We start from the raw sequence: 18,548 nt of genomic DNA on the forward strand, positions 1-18,548 counted from the left end.
GGCTATCAGCCACTTGTGACCCGGTGAAGATGCCTGAGTGCCAGAATAGCACCATCTGGAGGTACATGCCCGGGGAATCCTTGGACCTTGGCTGTTTTCACACTCCAAAACAACAACAACAAACCTATGGTTATGTGAAACATAATCAACACACAAGAGAAAAATAACTACCAAACTTTTAGAAGACATCTGAAGGCAGCCCTGTTTAGGGAAGCCTTTAATGTCTAATAGCTTATTGTATTTTAGTGTTTTGTTGGAAGCTGCCCAGAGTGGCTGGGGAAACCCAGCCAGATGGGCGGGGTATAATAATAATAATAATAATAATAATAATAATTATTATTATTATTATTATTATTATTATTATTATTATTACAAGACGTAACCGGCTGTACTTTTGAATAAATAAGGTATACTATTCATTGTATCAAGTTGTAGATTTCAACGGAAGTCTCATAAAGTTCAACAAAAAAAGCAGAAGACCCAGTGGATCAGTTCATGCATAAGGTCCATACACGTATAAGTGTCTATTCCACCTGTCTGTTCCTAGAGTCCAATAATCCACATGAAGGGTTGTTACAGTTCCACAGAATCCTTTCACAGAGTCTAAGACAAGGATTTCTGGAATATTAGCCTTGTTTCGCCATCCTAGGCTTCATCAGTAGAACAGGCATATGTAATATTACAGGATAGTGGATCTTATAGCATAGTAGTGGTTGACTGTTTTCACACCCCGGCAACAAATCCTGTAGAATTCTATCTGTTATATTTTATCCGCACAACCAGAATGGATTTCAGGAACCATAAAGTCGTAGGGGGAAAGTAGGGGGCTGCCTGGCCCCCCAAATGCCTATGCATTCTGTTCTGGCGACTGTAACCCTGGTTTAAGGAGTCATTTGGTGCCTAGCTTATATATCTGAGCTTCTAACACTGCCATCAGTCCCAGCCAGCATGGGCCAATGGTCAGGGTTGATGGAAGTTGAAGTCCAACAACATATGGAAAACCACAAATTGCTCATCTCTGCCTTATAACATTCCTGAGTTTACACAATCAGATTATTTGCACCATTCTCCAATTATGAGGGAGGGGGAACTGTCACTGAACGATGTGCTTGTTAGAATCTATTTTGTGCAAGTTTCACTTGTCTGTATTTAATTAATTCCCATTAAAACCCTTTCCTTTTAAAAACAGAGAGGGCTTTTTCTTAAATAAAAAAAATGCTAACACACCCCATTGATTTTTATCTGCCTTAACTCCACACCCCAGCCCTTCTCCAGAACACAGCTCAGAAAGTATGCGATGGAGGTGGAGAGGAGAACACAGGATATCTCTAAGTCAATGTAACTAAAATTCCCAAGTCACTCACACAAAAAGGACTAAAATATTTTTTTGCAAATGAAAACTGCATGTGTTGCTATTTGCAACATCAAGCAGAAACCCGTGCCAGAAAAAAACAAACTATCAGCTCGTTATAGCATCAAGATTAAATAACTAATTCAACTATTCAGTTCAGCTCCAGATAGACTAATGAAGTCCAGAACCAGAGCTGAAACTGCCTGTTCAAATTTATGTCTATACAGTTGCAGCCCAGCTCTAGCGTGTATCTGAGAACCTCTGGCTCCATTTGGCTCCTCAAGTCTCAGGAAATATATCCTCAGGCAAGTCTGCCTAAATTCAGATAGCCTCAGGCAAGTCTGCACAAGTTCAACTTTTGAGACTGAAGAGCCAGGGAAAGGGGAGGGGAAACCAGTGTGGCTAAAATATAGCCTATGGTACGAAGGTGAACATCACATCTGTTTGCTGGGAGTGGCAGCCGAGACCACATAACACCGGTCTTGACAGACCTACATTGGCTCTTAGTACGTTTCCGAGCACAATTCAAAGTGTTGGTGCTGACCTTTAAAGCCCTAAACGGCCTCGGTCCAGTATATCTGAAGGAGCGTCTCCACCCCCATCGTTCTACCCGGACACTGAGGTCCAGCACCGAGGGCCTTCTGGCGGTTCCCTCACTGCGAGAAGCCAAGTTACAGGGAACCAGGCAGAGGGCCTTCTCAGTAGTGGCGCCCGCCCTGTGGAACGCCCTCCCACCAGATGTCAAAGAGAACAACAACTACCAGACTTTTAGAAGACATCTGAAGGCAGCCCTGTTTAGGGAAGTTTTTAATGTTTGATGTATTACAGTATTTTAATATTTTTTTTGGAAGCACCCAGAGTGGCTGGGGAAGCCCGGCCCGATTGGCGGGGTATAAATAATAAATTATTATTATTATTATTGTTCTGCTTGCTTTGGCACCTGGCCTCCAACCCCATCCCGGCTGACAGCATGTGGCCCCTGGAAAGCTGCCCATGAGAAAATGTGGCCCTCTGGGTGAGGAGGGTTCCCCTCCCCTGGTTTAAGGGTTTCTCCTTCCAGAATCAAGTTGCCTACACACAATATATTTAAAGCATATGCTTTCCCCTAAAGAATACCGGGAACAGTAGTTTTAAAGGTTGCTGGGAATTATAGCACTTGGAGTAGCAAACTATGGTTCCTAGGATACTTTAGGAGAAGTGACACAACCTAAATGTATGGTGTCGATGTGACATAGCTCTAAAGCAGGGTTTCCCAAACTTGGGTCTTCACTGGGGGGGGGGGTTAGACTACAACTCCCATCATCCCTAGCTAAATGGTCAGGGATGATGGGAATTGTAGTCCAAAAACAGCTGGAGTCCCAAGTTTGGGAAACCCCACTCTAGAGCTATGTCACATCCACACTTGGGTCTCCAGCTGTTTTTTGGACTGCAATTCCCATCATCCCTGACCACTTGTCCAGCTAGCTTGGGATGATGGGAGTTGTAGTCTAAAAAAAACACAGGTGAAGATCCAAGTTTGGGAAAACCTGCTCTAGAGTTTCTCCTTTTCCACTAACAAATTCCTAGGAGGCAGCAGTGTTATTCTGCTGCAGAAAACGTAACCACAGATAGTATTATGACGCCTTCAGGACTAATAGACTTAAAGACTAATCCTATGGCGATATCCGCTGGAATGAGCAGCTTAGGATCTCTGCAGATCTCTGGTTCAGCTGGCTGATTAAGTGCCCTATGCCAACTCAGTCAAGGTTTTGGTTTTTTTTGTTTTTAATTAGTTTTTATTAAACATTTTCTTGTGAAACAACAACAAAACCAAAGAAAAGTACATATAGTGTGTCCACTTTCAATCCGTTTACATTCGGCATGAAACACTGTGGTCATAGACATTATGTGGTGGGGGAGAAGAGAGATGGGGCGGGGGGGAGAAAACAATCCTTTGTTCCATTGCACAGTGTTTGTGCTGGGCTTTTGTGTCAGCGTCAGGCAGGTGTGTGTGTGTATATATATATATTTATTTATTTATATGGGGGGGGCACTGAGAGAGATTGGGGGCCCCAGAGCTTGGTTGGTTGTTTGGTTGGTTGTACTGTGGTTTCTCTGTGTGCGGGGTGTGTATGTTGTTGAGTTAGATAAATATACAGTGTACCTCGGTTTAAGTACTTAATTCATTCTGGAGGTCCGTTCTTAACCTGAAACTGTTCTTAACCTGAAGCACCACTTTAGCTAATGGGGCCTCCCACTGCTGCCGCGCCGCTGGAGCACAATTTCTGTTCTCATCCTGAAGCAAAGTTCTTGACCCGAGGTACTATTTCTGGGTTAGCGGAGTCTGTAACCCGAAGCGTATGTAACCCGAGGTACCACTGTATTGATTTGTACGCTGGTTGGGTTTCTTTTTTTTGGAGGGGGTGTGTGTCCTCCTTTGCTCAGTCAAAGTTAAGCCGGCACAAATTCTCTGTACTGGCTCAGCTGACACTCGCGGTGCCAAGAGTGGAACAAGTTCTCCAAAAGCGGTATTCTGGGGGCAGGACTAAGGGTGAGATTTAGGCTGAATCCTAAACCCATCCAGCTCAGTCATGTGAGCTGGGAACCCAGCACTGAACACCATTTTTAAGGCTTGCTTTCCCACTGCCAGGGCTTAGGCAGAGCAGCAACCCCACTACACCAGCTTAACTTACACCGGCTTGCTCTATGCCGGGGGCTGGGCTAGATGACCCTTGGGATCCCCTTCCAACTCTTATGACAGCTTCTTGCACATAGGATTGCTCACTAAGTGCAGATAACGGTACTATAGAATCTAGAAGGGAACGAGAGTCAAGTTCCCCAAAACTGATGCAGATTCTTGCATTCCGTTCTATGCACACAATTATATATGCAGATAAACTGAAAAGCCGAGAGGAAAGAAGTATCCAAGGATTCCGAAAGTTGGCTATGTCCTAATAAGAAAAGCTTGATTTTAAAAATGTATAAAACTGCTGTCCAAGAAAGAACACAGCATTTGACAGCGGAGTGGGAGGGATAATAAAAGAGAGGGATAACAAGGAATTGCTTCAACATTTTATTTATGCAATTTGTGCCATAAAAGCTATTAAAATTTCTGGATGCAGAGATCTGTAGCCGTTTTAGACTTGCATACCTACAAATAATCATTCTCTTGTGACACACACTGTACAATTGCACGGTGCTAAAAACCCTTCCAATACAAAGCCATATGCAACAGTTTCAGCAGACAAATGCGGCAGAACACTGAAGAAAATCCATGGACTATTTTTTTAAAAAATATATTTTATTTTATTATTATTTTAGTAACAATAAAAGCTTCCCATTGCATCCCAATGAAGCCAACAAATCGGTAATGCTCCGAAGGAAAAAACAGAGGCATGTTTCCATCAAACTTTTGGGTTCTATTAAGTAAAGGTAAAGGGACCCCTGACCATTAGGTCCAGTCGTGACCGACTCTGGGGTTGTGCGCTCATCTCGCTCTATAGGCAGAGGGAGCCGGCGTTTGTCTGCAGACAGCTTCCGGGTCATGTGACCAGCATGACTAAACTGCTTCTGGCGAACCAGAGCAGTGCACGGAAACGCCGTTTACCTTCCCACCAGAGCGGTACCTATTTATCTACTTGCACTTTGATGTGCTTTTGAACTGCTAGGTTGGCAGGAGCAGGGACCGAGCAATGGGAGCTCACCCCGTCGCGGGGATTTGAACCGTCAACCTTCTGATCGGCAAGTCCTAGGCTCTGTGGTTTAACCCACAACGCCACCCGCGTCCCGTTGGGTTCTATTACATGACTATTAATATAGGTCTTGTGTGGTTAGGTATAATTCGGCCACATAATTGTATTTATAACTCCACTCCAAAGCTGAGAAGCCTTCCAGAGTGGCTTACAGACTTGCCCTAAGGGTTACAATCCAAGAGACACAGCACAAAATGAAAAAAGGAGGAGGAGGGATGAGGCAAACAAGGAAACTCATGAACCAATTGTTAAAAGTTACAAAGTCACTGTACGGATGGAAACAGCTTCATAAGAGGAAGAGCCAAAACAGTCAAACCATTATCAGGACTGGCAGGGAGCAATTGGGGGGGGGGCAGAGAGAAACACCATGTATTTGATGCTGTGACTGGTTAATTTCAAGTGGTTGCCATCATGTTAATCCCCCCTTTACTTATTAAAAAAGGAAATCAGAACATTTACACACACACACACACACACAATTAATTTTCTGGCAAGCATCTAATACAGTGGTACCTCGGGTTAAGAACGTAACTTGTTCTGGAGGTCCGTTTTTAATCTGAAACTGTTCTTAACTTGAAGCACCACTTTAGCTAATGGGGCCTCCTGCTGGCACTGCACCACCGCTGCATAATTTCTGTTCTCATCCTGAAGCAAAGTTCTTAACCCAAGGTAATATTTATGGGTTAGCGGAGTCTGTAACCTGAAGTATATGTAACCCGAGGTACCACTGTACAGTGGTACCATGGGTAAAATACTTAATTCGTTCCGGAGGTCCGTACTTAACCTGAAACTGTTCTTAACCTGAAGCACCACTTTAGCTAATGGGGCCTCCTGCTGCTGCCGTGCTGCTGGAGCACAATTTCTGTTCTCATCCTGAAGCAAAGTTCTTAACCTGAAGCACTATTTCTGGGCTAGTGGAGTCTGTAACCTGAAGCATATGTAACCCGAGGTACCACTGTATTAGCATCCTAATCAAAGCCAGCATGGGTAGCCTGTGTGGCATATGACCTTAAACAAGCTTCTTGGCATGCATAGAGGCAGAATATAACAGTAGTACTTTAGTTTTTGTTTTCCACAATCACCATTAAGGTCAGAGCTCAGAGGTAGAGCTCATGCTTTGTCTGCAGAAGAACAAAGCTTTAACCCTTGGCATTGCTAGGTAGGGCTGGGGAAAACTCCTCTCTGAAATCTGCCACTCACTGTAGGTATTTCTAAACTTCATTTAGCTTGTACCTTTGAGTTGGAATCGTTTAAAGCGCTGCTAAAGTTTTCAGACAACTACACTGAGCAGCATCATGAAATGCGGGGCCCGTCAAACGGAGATTAATGTATGTCTGTAGAAGCGAAGGCAGCTGGACTGCAACTGTCTATTAACAAAGGAGTCTGTGAAACTGTTAAGATGAGAGCAGGACAATTGTCTCTTTCACAGATCATATTCTTCCATCCGCCAGTATAAGCTTCTGCAACGAAGAGTATCCGAGTACGAGGAACGCTGCCTGTTTCGCACCAAGAACAGCTGACGCTTTTCATACTTATCGCTGGACAGATGAAATATATATAGATCAAATGAAAACTAAAGTTCACTAAATCACATTTCTGTAACGAAAACACTCTAGGCAGCGCATAATAATTGCAAAAGCAAAATAAAATAGGCGGCTAGCTGGAGGGGTACAACCCTCATATCACCTATTGGGCTAATTTTAATTTTACCCAAGTAAGTAAAAGCACTGTAAGGTGCACAAGTAAGGCGCCAAGTAATGGAGTGGCCACCCAAGCAGTCTTCCTTCAGAATAATAATAATAATAATTTTTTTATATCCCACCCTCCCCAACCGAAGCCGAGCTCAGAAGCCATTCCAGAACAAGAGCAGCACCAAGTCCTAATCAGTTAGGAAAAAAACCCTTAACAGGAACAAGGAGAAAAGAGCTTCCATGCTGCAGGAGATTAATGCACTTATTATTCAATGGAGTATGACCTCCTCTCAAACAGCATGCCCTTGGAAGCAAGCTCCCTTCAGTTCAGCAGAACTTGCTTCCCATCGTGCATGTTCAGGGTGCCCCTTTTCTTCTCCAGCCTCGGAGAAGAATTATATTTCCTTTTGCATAGTTTCACCATAAACCTTTATGCCTCAGCGGCTGTGGTCTCTGCTCATGCCTAATTCATACACTTGCTGTCAAAAACCCTGTATAAAAAAAATAACGACATGCTATAAATTTACCAACATCAGGCACGCTACTTAAGTGACTTTGCAACATCTGGATGGGCTAGGAAATAATCTGCAAGGCTGAAGCAGAGAGTTTCGTAAGGATACACTGGCACACACTCTACTAAGCGTGGCCTCAACATGCCAATCAGGAGATGGGGAACCTCCAGGTCACAGAATAAATACCGTATTTTTCGCTCTATAAGATGCACCAGACCATAAGACGCATCTAGTTCTTGGAGGAGGAAAACAAGAAAAAAAAATATTCTGAATCTCAGGAGCCAGAACAGCAAGAGGGATAGCTGCACAGCGATCCCTCTTGCTGTTCTGGCTTCTGGGATAGCTGCGCAGCCTGTATTCGCTCCATAAGACTCACGCACATTTCCCCTTTTTAGGAGGGAAAAAGTGAGTCTTATAGAGCAAAAAATACGGTAAGGCCTGCCAGGGGCCCTATTTTGGCCTGTGAGGATGCTAGGCATGGTACAGGTAAAGCTGCAGATCAAAATGGATAACACCGAGGTCCTTGAAGTGCTCATCTGGAAGCAGGACTCGCACCCTGTCTCTTCATTTGGCACCAGGCACAACTCAGGTTCAACTCAGGCACTCTCAAGTGGGGCCAATCCTGCTGAAAGCGAGGCCGGCAGTACAGTGGTACCTCGGGTTAAGTACTTAATTCGTTCCAGAGGTACGTACTTAACCTGAAACTGTTCTTAACTTGAAGCACCAATTTAGCTAATGGGGTCTCCTGCTGCCGCCACACCGCCGGAGCATGATTTCTGTTCTCACCCTGAAGCAAAGTTCTTAACCTGAAGCACTATTTCTGGGTTAGCGGAGTCTGTAACCTGAAGCGTATGTAACCTGAAGCTTATGCAATCCAAGGTACCACTGTACTCACTGATTCAGCCCCAGTCCTGATGGGGACTGGAACGCCCAAGGGGAGCCAATTCCTGCAGAAAGGAGGGCTTCCAATTGGTGCACCAATTGCAATCCCTGCCTTCACAGTCACAGGGTGGCAAAGTAAGAAAAGAATCTGATATTAGATTACTGTAGGAAGCCCTAAACATTTGCCAGACGTGATCTGCAGAAGGTGGGTCAGATCCTGATCTGGCTTGCCAGATCCAGTCCAGTCCTGCCCCACCCCAACCCCTTTGGTTACCATTAAGGGTTTGCAATATGAACTGTAACTGCAACCCACACATTCCCAAGCGACAAAACTCAGATTTCTCTCCATTGATTTATTCTAACCGGAATAGCCCATCAGGGACAATCAGGGGGGAATTTAACCCACAAAACATCTGCACAAAAGCTCATGCTACAGAGAACTACCACTGTTATTTGGATGCAAGGTGGGGGGGGGAGCATCTTGTTTACACGGCACATTTGTGGCAGAAACAAACCACGATAACGTCTAGCAAGATATTGTTGTTCCCCTGTTGTGTTCATAATGTTATGTTCAAACCTCCTATAGGTCTGCAGGTTTGTCTGTGTTCATAAATAACATTCATCCTATACCAACACTGTGGGTAATCATTGCTATCAACAACACTTAAGAGTATTCAAAGCATTTCGCATAAATTATCTTGTTATAAGCCTTGCAATAACCCTCAACAGTAGATCAGTATCACCTCCACGTGGCAGATGCAAGCAGTCTGTAGCGAGCTGAGTGCTCTGAGTACATGTTTGCATTCTGTAAAAATGAGAATCCCATTGATCCCAAATCCTCTTTCCCTCTCTACATAAGCATGAACGATTTTTCTTTGTTCATGTTTTAATGATTACTACGGGTGGCATTTGAGGCATTGAAATCAATGTACTTAAGTTATTCATGACTCTACCAATCCACAGTTTAACAAGTTGTGAAGAGGAGGAGGAGAAAAAGCAGGTGCTTGATAAAACCTTGTCACTGACTACAAAAACAAAATTTAAAAAGGTGCAAATCTGGTCACATTGTTAAAAGCTGCAAGGGTTCATCATTTAAGAGAATCAAGATTCAAAAAATAAATTAAGGCTGAACTTCATAATTGATTTCCAGCAGAAAACCAATAGAATAAGAAGCACTGAATCTCGTTTGTTCTTGTAAATAAATCTGGAAACCTCAGACCAGAGTGAGAGATGGTAAGTTCAGGCTCCAGTTTTGTATGTGTGCTTACCTGAGATCAATGGGGCTTACTTCTAAGTAAACTTGCACAGGACTAAGCTGTCATCACAACAACTTGCAGAGGGCACTTGCATTTGCCACAGCAAACACAACAAGCTGTCTTATGACACCTTGAAGATTTAACAGATAGCTCTGAGTAGTAGAAAGCTATTTTTTTCAGATGGAACTGATGAGAAGTAGATTCGAGTCCACAAAAACTTGTGTTGCAATGCACGTGGTACGTCTAAGGTGTCACAAGGCTTTTGTTGTGAACAGCATAAACCAGGCATAGTCAAACTCAGCCCTCCAGATGTTTTGGGACTACAAATCCCATCACCCCTGATCACTGGTCCTGTTAGATAGGGATGATGGGAACTGTAGTCCCAAAAACATCTGGAGGGCCGAGTTTGCCTATGCCTGGCATAAACTAACACAAGCATATGGTGCGCTTCTGGATTGCACGGTCAAGAGAAACAGTTTTTCAGTCATTCTTTCCCCCTTCATAAACAGTTTTACGTATTCAGGGGTTGCTAATATGGCACCCACAGGTCCCAGTAGGCCTTGAAGTACCACTTATGACACCCATGAGAGGTATCAGTATGCATACATTACCATCAAACACTCACAATGCCCCAGAGTCTGTTGCTCTGTTCACTTCCTATTTGCAATGGCTTGGCCTCTCTTGCATTGAACACACATCCTAAGACATACCCACATCTACTTGGCTGCCAGGACTGGACACCAATCCTTTTTTTCTGATCTGCACGTGAGAGAGGTGCAAGGATCTTCTCTCTGTGAGCAATCCTGGTGGTGGCTGAGATGTGCCTTTCCTCCCACTGATATGAGGGGGGGTTACAGTGCTTGCACCATTTCGCAGGCCTTCTCTCTCCTCCCCCACCCCGCCACTCTTGTAGCAGCCATTTTGTGTCGGGCCACGCATCCCACGGCAGCCATTTTGTGCCAGTGCTGACAGTGTGTTCCTCTCAAGATTCCAGATGTGCTCACCAGCACAGAACCTTTAGTGACCCCCTGATGTATGTGATCACCTACGGTAGAGCATCTAGGGTAGAGCAAAAAAAGTGTGGCGCTTCGTTAGTCACCGATTTGAAGATTTTTCATTTCTCTTGATCTTGTGAGGAATTATATAGCGTTAAATTTTCTACCTTCCCTGTAGAGATTAGGCATTTGGGGTGGCTTAGTTCGTGAAGGTTCAATTAGCATGTTCTTTATTTCCCTTTTATAGCAACATACTGTGATGGGAGTGCACAGCTGCTGATCATTCAGAAATGTTCTGAAACCTTACTGCACTCCTCCAGCTTCGTTCTTCCTTTCAAAGCTATGAACTTATTTAGGCTGCAACATTCTGTTCTTTCTGGAAAGTTAATAGAACTAGCTCTCCAGTTTTTTGTTCAAAAAATATCTTTGGAGATCTTTAAATGATGACTTTCCCAAATGATGGAAAAGGTCCCATTAATCCAATGATGTCCAGCTTATTAGAAGGGGTGAGCTCTTCATAGAAGATCTGTATCGCTGTACAACTTAGAAACATGGGTATTGTAAGCAAAAAAGAAGGGCACAGAACACAGGAAACCACCTTACGCAGAGTCAGGCCATTAGTCCATCCAGCTCAGTAAAGTCTACACTGACTGGAAGTGGCTCACTATAGTTTCAAGCAAAGTAATCTCCTTGCCGTACCTGGATATATTGGGGAATGATCTTGAAACCTTCTACATGCAAAGCAGATCTCTAGCACTGAGCTATAGCCTTTCTGCAGACAGACTAAGGACATGCTTCTGGGTCACGGTGCAATTCTGCAGAGCCTGGTCAAAAAATCCAGGGCATGAAGCTTGGGTTACAGTAATGCATTCTATTTAGGGCTGCTCTTGAGAACTGAATGGGAACTTGAGATAGTCCAAAATGTGACCGCTCAATTATTGGAGTAGATCATCCAGTCGAAACCATATTTCAACAGTTCTCGGGGGTTTGGACTGGCTGCCAGCTTGTTTCTAGTTATTGTGAATGACCTACAAAGCCATGAAAGTCATGTGACCTAAACACTCGGGAGTGCCTCTCCCTACACAGTCCTGCCCATACGCTACTATCTGATGGTGAGGCTCTTTTCAGTGTCCCACCAGGGTTTTCTACAGTGATATATATAACAGGACCTTCTCTGTAGTGGCACCCCAATTAGAGAACTCTCTAATGTCTGAAATCTGGCCGGTACCTACTATGGTACCCAGCTAAAAACCTGATTTCTCAAGCTTTCGACTGTTCAGCTGAAGCCTTTAGATATTATGAAGTTTACGATTGTTTCAATTTTACGAGTGCCACCTGTTTCTTTTGCAAATGGATTATGCATAATATATACTTTTATTATTCTGTGTCCTAAAATCTTAGGATAAAGGGCAGGCTCTAATTATTTTAAATAAATGAAAATTAATTTCTGACAGGTGTCCCATACAGAGTGACAGCCCTATTAAAGAGTTCTCTAGGGCATTTATGAAGGGGACGGCGACTAGTCAGAAACAGAATGCGGCCAGTTTTGTACATCTGCTCTTGATACCACCAGAGCTCCTGTGGCAGCCTCACTTTTCACTGTGTGAAGAACAAGAGCCAGGAATTGGATGGTACCTGAAGGATAGGATGAGCTGGTCATACCTGCAGGCTGAGAGTTAGCCATCATTGTATTAACCCCTACAAGCACATTATAATAAGGTGCTCAAGAAAGTTTAAAAAACGCTAGCTGCATTTAGGAGCTTCTCATGTAATATTTGCCTTTACTATTATCAACACTCACTTTGTTGGGCATTAAGGTGCCACAGTTGTAGTTTTGGGTTATGTGCACTTTACATAACCAGTAAATTTCAAGCTAGCCTACATATTAAACTTGGCCTGCTTAGCCTTTCCTCTTTTTGGAATTGTAATTTACAGCTGCTTAAAGTTAAATCAAGCCAGGGGAAATAATACAAGACGAAGCACAAAAATAATAAAAGATGAGGCAGCTTCCCTGTTTCAAATTTTCACGCATTTTTGTCATCCCATCCCTCTGTAACCACGAGGAATAAACTCCTCCCCAACCTGATTTTAAAAAGAGAGTTCACTGTATGAATGAAACAGTTCCAGGTAACATATGTTGCCCACGTTAACAGGATATATAGGAGGACTTCTGGTTCTTAAGTGGGTCTGAGGAACCTGCTGAATCTCTTCAAAAGTTGTTAGTTGCCAGGATTAAAAATTCACCCCCCTCCAAAAAAAAGTTTAAAAAAACAGCTGAAGACTCTTGAGATCCAGCCACTAGAGACTGCCAAAGCCAGGCTGGAAAAGCGAGAGCTTGATTTGGGCCAAAGCAAGACTGCCAGGAGCATCACTTCACTTCCCCCATCAAATTTGGATGTGGCAGAATGGCTCTATATAGATGTTCAAAAGCTTCCCAATTGAACAGGCATGTTCCTTCCTTAGCTTGTAACTGCAAATCGTATGCCAAGTATAGAGAGTTTCCATGGACGAATATTTCCATCAAACGCATTCACCAGTGCTTTAAAGGAAACGGACAGCTTCAATGCTCTTTTAACAAGTGGCAGATGTAACATGGACCTTCGAATACCATGCAAAGAGGAGAAACCAAAATTGAAGTGTCCAAAGGCATTCAGATGCGTCAAGTCCACAGGAGTCCTATGTTCTTCTGCCTTGAAAATTGTGCTCTTTGAAAGCATGTAAACTTAGAATTAGATAATTGCACCGTTTTGCTGCTTTTCCAAGGCAAACGGTAAACAGCTCACACTTTTACACTGGGGCATTTGCTTTGAGTTCAGAAAACAGCAAATGAAATTTGTTTGTGGGATGTGTGATCTTCCACCTACGGCCTATAAAGTTCATTTGGCTTTTAAACAACAAGTAGCAATGCCACGTAAAAGCCAAAATCTGAAGATATTTCACTCAAGCACAACCTACACAAGAAATACATCAACCCAACCTTCAAAAAAGTACTTCCAGACCTTTATAAAACCAAAGCAAAAAGCAGATCTCTAGTGTTTGGACAGCTTGCATTCAGTAAGGGAACATTCAGAGTTTTGAGTTGGAACGGCACCACATAAATGCAAACCCATTTGGTATTGAGATCACTGCAGAAACCTTTCAAACCAAGAGAGCTTTGTCCAATTGCATTATTCTCCCAGCTACAATACTATATGTATAAATATTGGGGTGGGAGGTGAGGAAGGAGAAGGGAATTACAAGGAGGAGGAAATGCTGATAGCAACTTTGACAGATAGATTGCATGACAGGCAAACGTTTTTGGCTAAATTCCAATCCATGTGCAAACATTCAACTGCCACATCCACGCCCCAGGCAATTTCTTTGCCCTCTCTAGCCCAAGGCTATGCGAAACATTTTCCTTCAACCTCCTTTCTCTCCATGGCCATCAAACCTTGTTGCTGCTGGTGTTCCTCTTTTCCCCAAGAGATATTTCCCTTTGTTTTCTCAAAGGAAAAATGGAATTCATGCACACAGGGTCCATCACTAACAGCAGTAGCAGCCACAGCCACCTGCCAGGACCATAAACAAAATGGTGCCCTGCACAGGTCTTCATTTATGCTGTGGTTTACTGGGGGGACGGAACGGGACAGAGATATGCTTTCAGTAACAACGAGGAGACCAGATGCAACATGTCAAGCATGATGGACAGTATACAATTGTAAGAAATAATGATGATGACTGTCAAGCATGGCTTCCCCAGCAGATCCTTCTTTTTAGAAATTAAAAAACGACCATACCTATTTGTCAGCACAAAGCGCAGAGAATCAAGGCCTGGGTTCGCAAAACTCTACCCTAAGTTTTCCTCCCAGCTTTTCCTCACCCACCCACTCCAATTCTTTGCCATCGCCACCCCAGGACAATTCTCCATTCTTTGCTTCCAAAATCAGGGCTACACTGTGCCAGGGCTCCATCCAGGAATCTGTTTTTAATCTCAGGGCCCCAATGGACATCTTCCCCCACCCGGATCCACACGCCCCCATCTTCCTCCCAGACCGTGTGCTGTCTCCTTACTCCACCCCCATCAAGAACGATGCTGTTCCTGCCCAGGTTTCACTGACACAAGTGCATTACAATGCGAGCGACAATGAAGCTTCTGTAGTTTGGAAATCCGGTTTTAGGCATATAGCATCAGCCCCAGTTGGAAGTCGTGAGAACAAGACACAAGGTCAAAACCTGAGGAATGCAGTGAGTGGGCTAGAGCTAGTGGAAACACAGGAAGCACATAAACAATTCGTGAATGATTTAGGAACAGGGATTTGGAAGAATGAGCCAAGTGTCCTTGCAGAGGTGTGAGCAAGCCCTACCTCGTTTGATCATCTGCCAGAGCACTGCCTGGGAAAGAGCAATTTTTTGCAAACCAAATTCCATCCCTCCCCTGTCTCCTTCATTTTTGGGAGGGATTCACTGAGGAAGTTTGAAAACTCTTATAATTGGGTGGTAATGGAATGGCGGGAGTGGGGAAGAGTGAAGAGGTAGCTTGCCAGGTTTTAGGTACCAGTATGCAGAGAGGCAAAGGGACACGGGTGGCGCTCTGGGTTAAACCACAGAGCCTAGGACTTGTTGATCAGAAGGTCAGCGGTTCAAATCCCTGTGACGGGGTGAGCTCCCGTTGCTCGGTCCCAGCTCCTGCCAACCTAGCAGTTCGAAAGCATGTCAAAGTGCAAGTAGATAAATAGGTATCGCTCCGGCGGGAAGGTAAATGGCATTTCCATGCGCTACTCTGGTTCACCAGAAGTGGCTTAGTCATGCTGGCCACATGACCCAGAAGCTCCCTCGGCCAATAAAGCGAGATGAGCGCCACAACCCCAGAGTTGCTCACGACTGGACCTAACGGTCAGGGGTCCCTTTACCTTTTATGCAGAGGCAAGGGAAAAGATGGAGCCAATTAGGAAATTAACAGCCTTCCAGAACAGGGGAGATCCATCTCAGGTGCTATCAAGGGTGAAACATCAACACAGACAACAATTCAAACCCTGGCTAGCAGAGTCAGCGACAGGCAAGAAGTAACATCATTCTGTATCAAGGAGCACAGTTTATGGGAAATTGAGAGCTTGGCTGCAGGTCAAAATCCTATGTCCCCGTTATGCTGGCTGCTGCACCACAAGGACTTAAAACATTGCTAGAAAATGTTTGCACCCCTGGAAACCAAGAGCAGAGTCAAAAGGGAACAGCTGCCAATACAACAACCTGCCAACACCAACCAACACTCCCACAGTGTCACCAGAAACCACAGTGCACTGAGAAACCACACCCCCATGGTACCATCAGGAATGACAGCTATCGACTCAGGCACACTTGCAGGAATAGACAACAGCACCTGCCCCATCAGAGACTGACCATCACAACAGCATTCAGGAAGCACATGTTTGGAATTCTGAGGATACTGAGGAAAAGGATTACAAGTCCCACCCACCGAAACGATTCTGCACACTCTAAGCTAGGAATACTGTGCAGAACACATCTATGGGTGTCTGTGGAAGGGGAAGCAAAAGTTTTACTCCCCCATGGGATAGGGAACCACATGAGGAAGAATTGACATTTAAGCAGCACCCACGAGCTGCCAGATACACAACTGGTAAGACAACACAAAAGAAAGGCAAGGGATGTGTGTTTGAGTTCCCTCCTTTGGGGCATGCAATGTGGCAATGCTTACAGTCTATGGCAATAATTATGGAAAGGCAAGCCTTCCATGTCACAAAGCAACAGCATAACCACATAGTCACAGAAGCAAAGAAAAGACAGGCAAGACCCATAATGGGAACTTTGTAGTCTCCCAAGAGCCACAACACACCCTTCCCTCCCCCTCTATCCCAAACATCACATCCAGGGACCCTAGAGACCGTATGGAGCGCTGTATCTCAGTGAAAAAGCACAGGCTTAGGCTTTGTGACATCCCAAGTTCAATCTGGGTAGATTGCCAGAAAAAAGGGATGGACAGACAGACCCACAGAACGTGATAGCCATAGCCAAGGTCATAGGGAAGATGCAGATTCTCAGTATTGATGGGGTATGATGGTAAAAAATCTACTGGTCCACCATGAAGCCATCCAGGATGAGTAACATGGACCATGGACCAAGGACAATGTCATGGAGAAGATGGAGACTCTCAACCCTGATGGGGTTTGTTGGTAGAAAACCCACTGCCCTATCATGAAGCCATCCAGGATGAATAACTAAGAGTAGTTTTGAGAACAGACACACAGATGAAATAGTCACAACTTTTATTGAGCAGCATCCGTTGCCAAAGGAGTTCTGAAGTCAACTCAGATGAGCAGGGCTGCCCACTCTTTGGTTTATGCAGACCTGCTGTGCCTTCGAAGCCCACAGAAAATCAGCAGGGGACAGCTGTTTCCATTATCCACATCACGCTGTCTGTCCAGCATCCTGGAAAGGCACAGGAGCCCTGCTTGACGGAAAAGGTGGCAATCCCAAAGAAGAATAGCTGGCTTCCCTCCTGCTAAATGCTGTTGTTGTTGTAGGCCTCTCAGGCATCTGCATGGCAGGGGGAATGGGATGGTAGGAAAACACTTTGCCTTGATGCATGTTAAATGGTTGCCTGAGGGGAGATGAGACAGATATGGGGAGATAATGAGAAGCAGCTGCAGCAAATAAGATGACTAAATGTTTATTGTGGATTGGTGAGAAAGTGTGTTATTATTCAGGTGCCATTCCACTGCCAGTTGACTAGTTTTGCATCTTCCAAGTGCAAATCATTAGCCCCTGACATCTATGCCTGGGCGTTCACTATGGAGAGATAATGTAGTCATCATAACAATACCCACCTATCCAACGCAGAGTACTGCACTAGAACATTGCATGCAGCTTAACACTTGCCCTGTTCCATGTGCTTCAGCTCATAACCTGTAAAGAAAAACAAGTCCTGAATTATACCATCAATGCTTGGCGTTCTCTCAACAAAGGTGGTTATGCCTTCATTGGTGTATTGTAGGATCGTGCATACATTTGGGAGTTTAGGGCCCCAAGAAACTCTTTATGTATAGTGTACACACCCATTCATAAACAACCCTACCCACCATTATGCCAGCTCATACCATTACCCCAAACTACATGGGGTCTTGCGGCAGGGGGACACCCTTTGTGACCTAGGAGTAAAGACAGATGGCCTCTCTGTTTGCTTACCCTTTGTGCATGCCTTGTCCTTGAAGACCCAGTTTCAATCGTGGAGCTGAGGTTCTGGTTGGCGTTTGCCCCAAGGCAAGGTATCTGTAAGGGTTCTGAGAAGATAACATTACTCACTTGTTCTTTCCTCTCCCTGGCTGCTGGGTACACAAACAACTAAACGCTGCTTCTGCACCATCTGTGAGTTCTCCAGGCATGGGAACAAAGGGATATGGCCTTGTGTCGCACAACTTGATATATGCAATCCGAGTTCCTAGTCTAAGGAGTGCAAGCTCTGGTGTTGTGTCATGATTAGCTGAAGACCGCTCTGGATCCTAGAACTGCGCCCAACTAAGTCACTGAATGGAGTAGAATGATTTTTACTTGTGCAGTGGGACCTCCCTTCCCTCTGTGCACCCCTTGCACTCCCCCCAAATTTGCTCAGAGGAGGTCATGACTTAGTTGGATGCAACCCCTTGCCTCCATGCGTGTCAATGGGAGCAGTTGTTTTGGGCACGATATTTACTTGTTGGAAGCATTTGAACTTGCATATGCTCTTCTGCAAAGATAATGCACTGGAAGTGCAACTAGCCAATGGACAACCACCTGATTCCAAGTAAACTCTCACTTCTGCCTCAACAAGCTCCAAACTCCACCGGGCCTTCCTCATACCCCTTACTTTTGCAATGTACCATCAGTGCATGGCTTCCTCCAGCGATAGGTACTGCCAGCATAATGGACTGATATTTCTTATGTATATAGGAAGAATAGAGAAATCCTACTCAAAGGAGTCTGCCTTGTGCAATATTGTCAAAAGACAGGGTGGTGGCCAACACAATAACTGAGATCCACAAGCCAGCACTTATGCTATTTTTATTCATGCTTTTTAATAGCTGGTTGCTGATTTATGTAGAATGATAGCTCTTTGGCTTTAAACTATACCCAAAGCCCCGTGTTCGTTGCGCTTTACTG

General features: G+C 44.5%; 1 protein-coding gene and 1 long non-coding RNA gene across 3 annotated transcripts in view; both read right to left on the bottom strand.

The window, feature by feature from the left end:
* Positions 1 to 18,548, bottom strand: part of PTPN1 (protein tyrosine phosphatase non-receptor type 1) — an 88,235-nt gene that overhangs the window by 35,358 nt on the left and 34,329 nt on the right. The gene's annotated exons all lie outside the window — the stretch shown is intronic.
* Positions 16,664 to 17,578, bottom strand: LOC309345171. The gene is made up of 2 exons (XR_014158050.1): positions 17,240 to 17,578; positions 16,664 to 17,013 (listed from the first exon to the last, which is right to left on the bottom strand). It is a non-coding gene; the product is annotated as an uncharacterized lncRNA (long non-coding RNA).

The sequence above is a fragment of the Podarcis erhardii genome (genome assembly GCF_964252035.2).
Source record: "Podarcis erhardii genome assembly, chromosome: 6".
NCBI classification, from domain to species: Eukaryota; Metazoa; Chordata; class Lepidosauria; order Squamata; family Lacertidae; genus Podarcis; species Podarcis erhardii.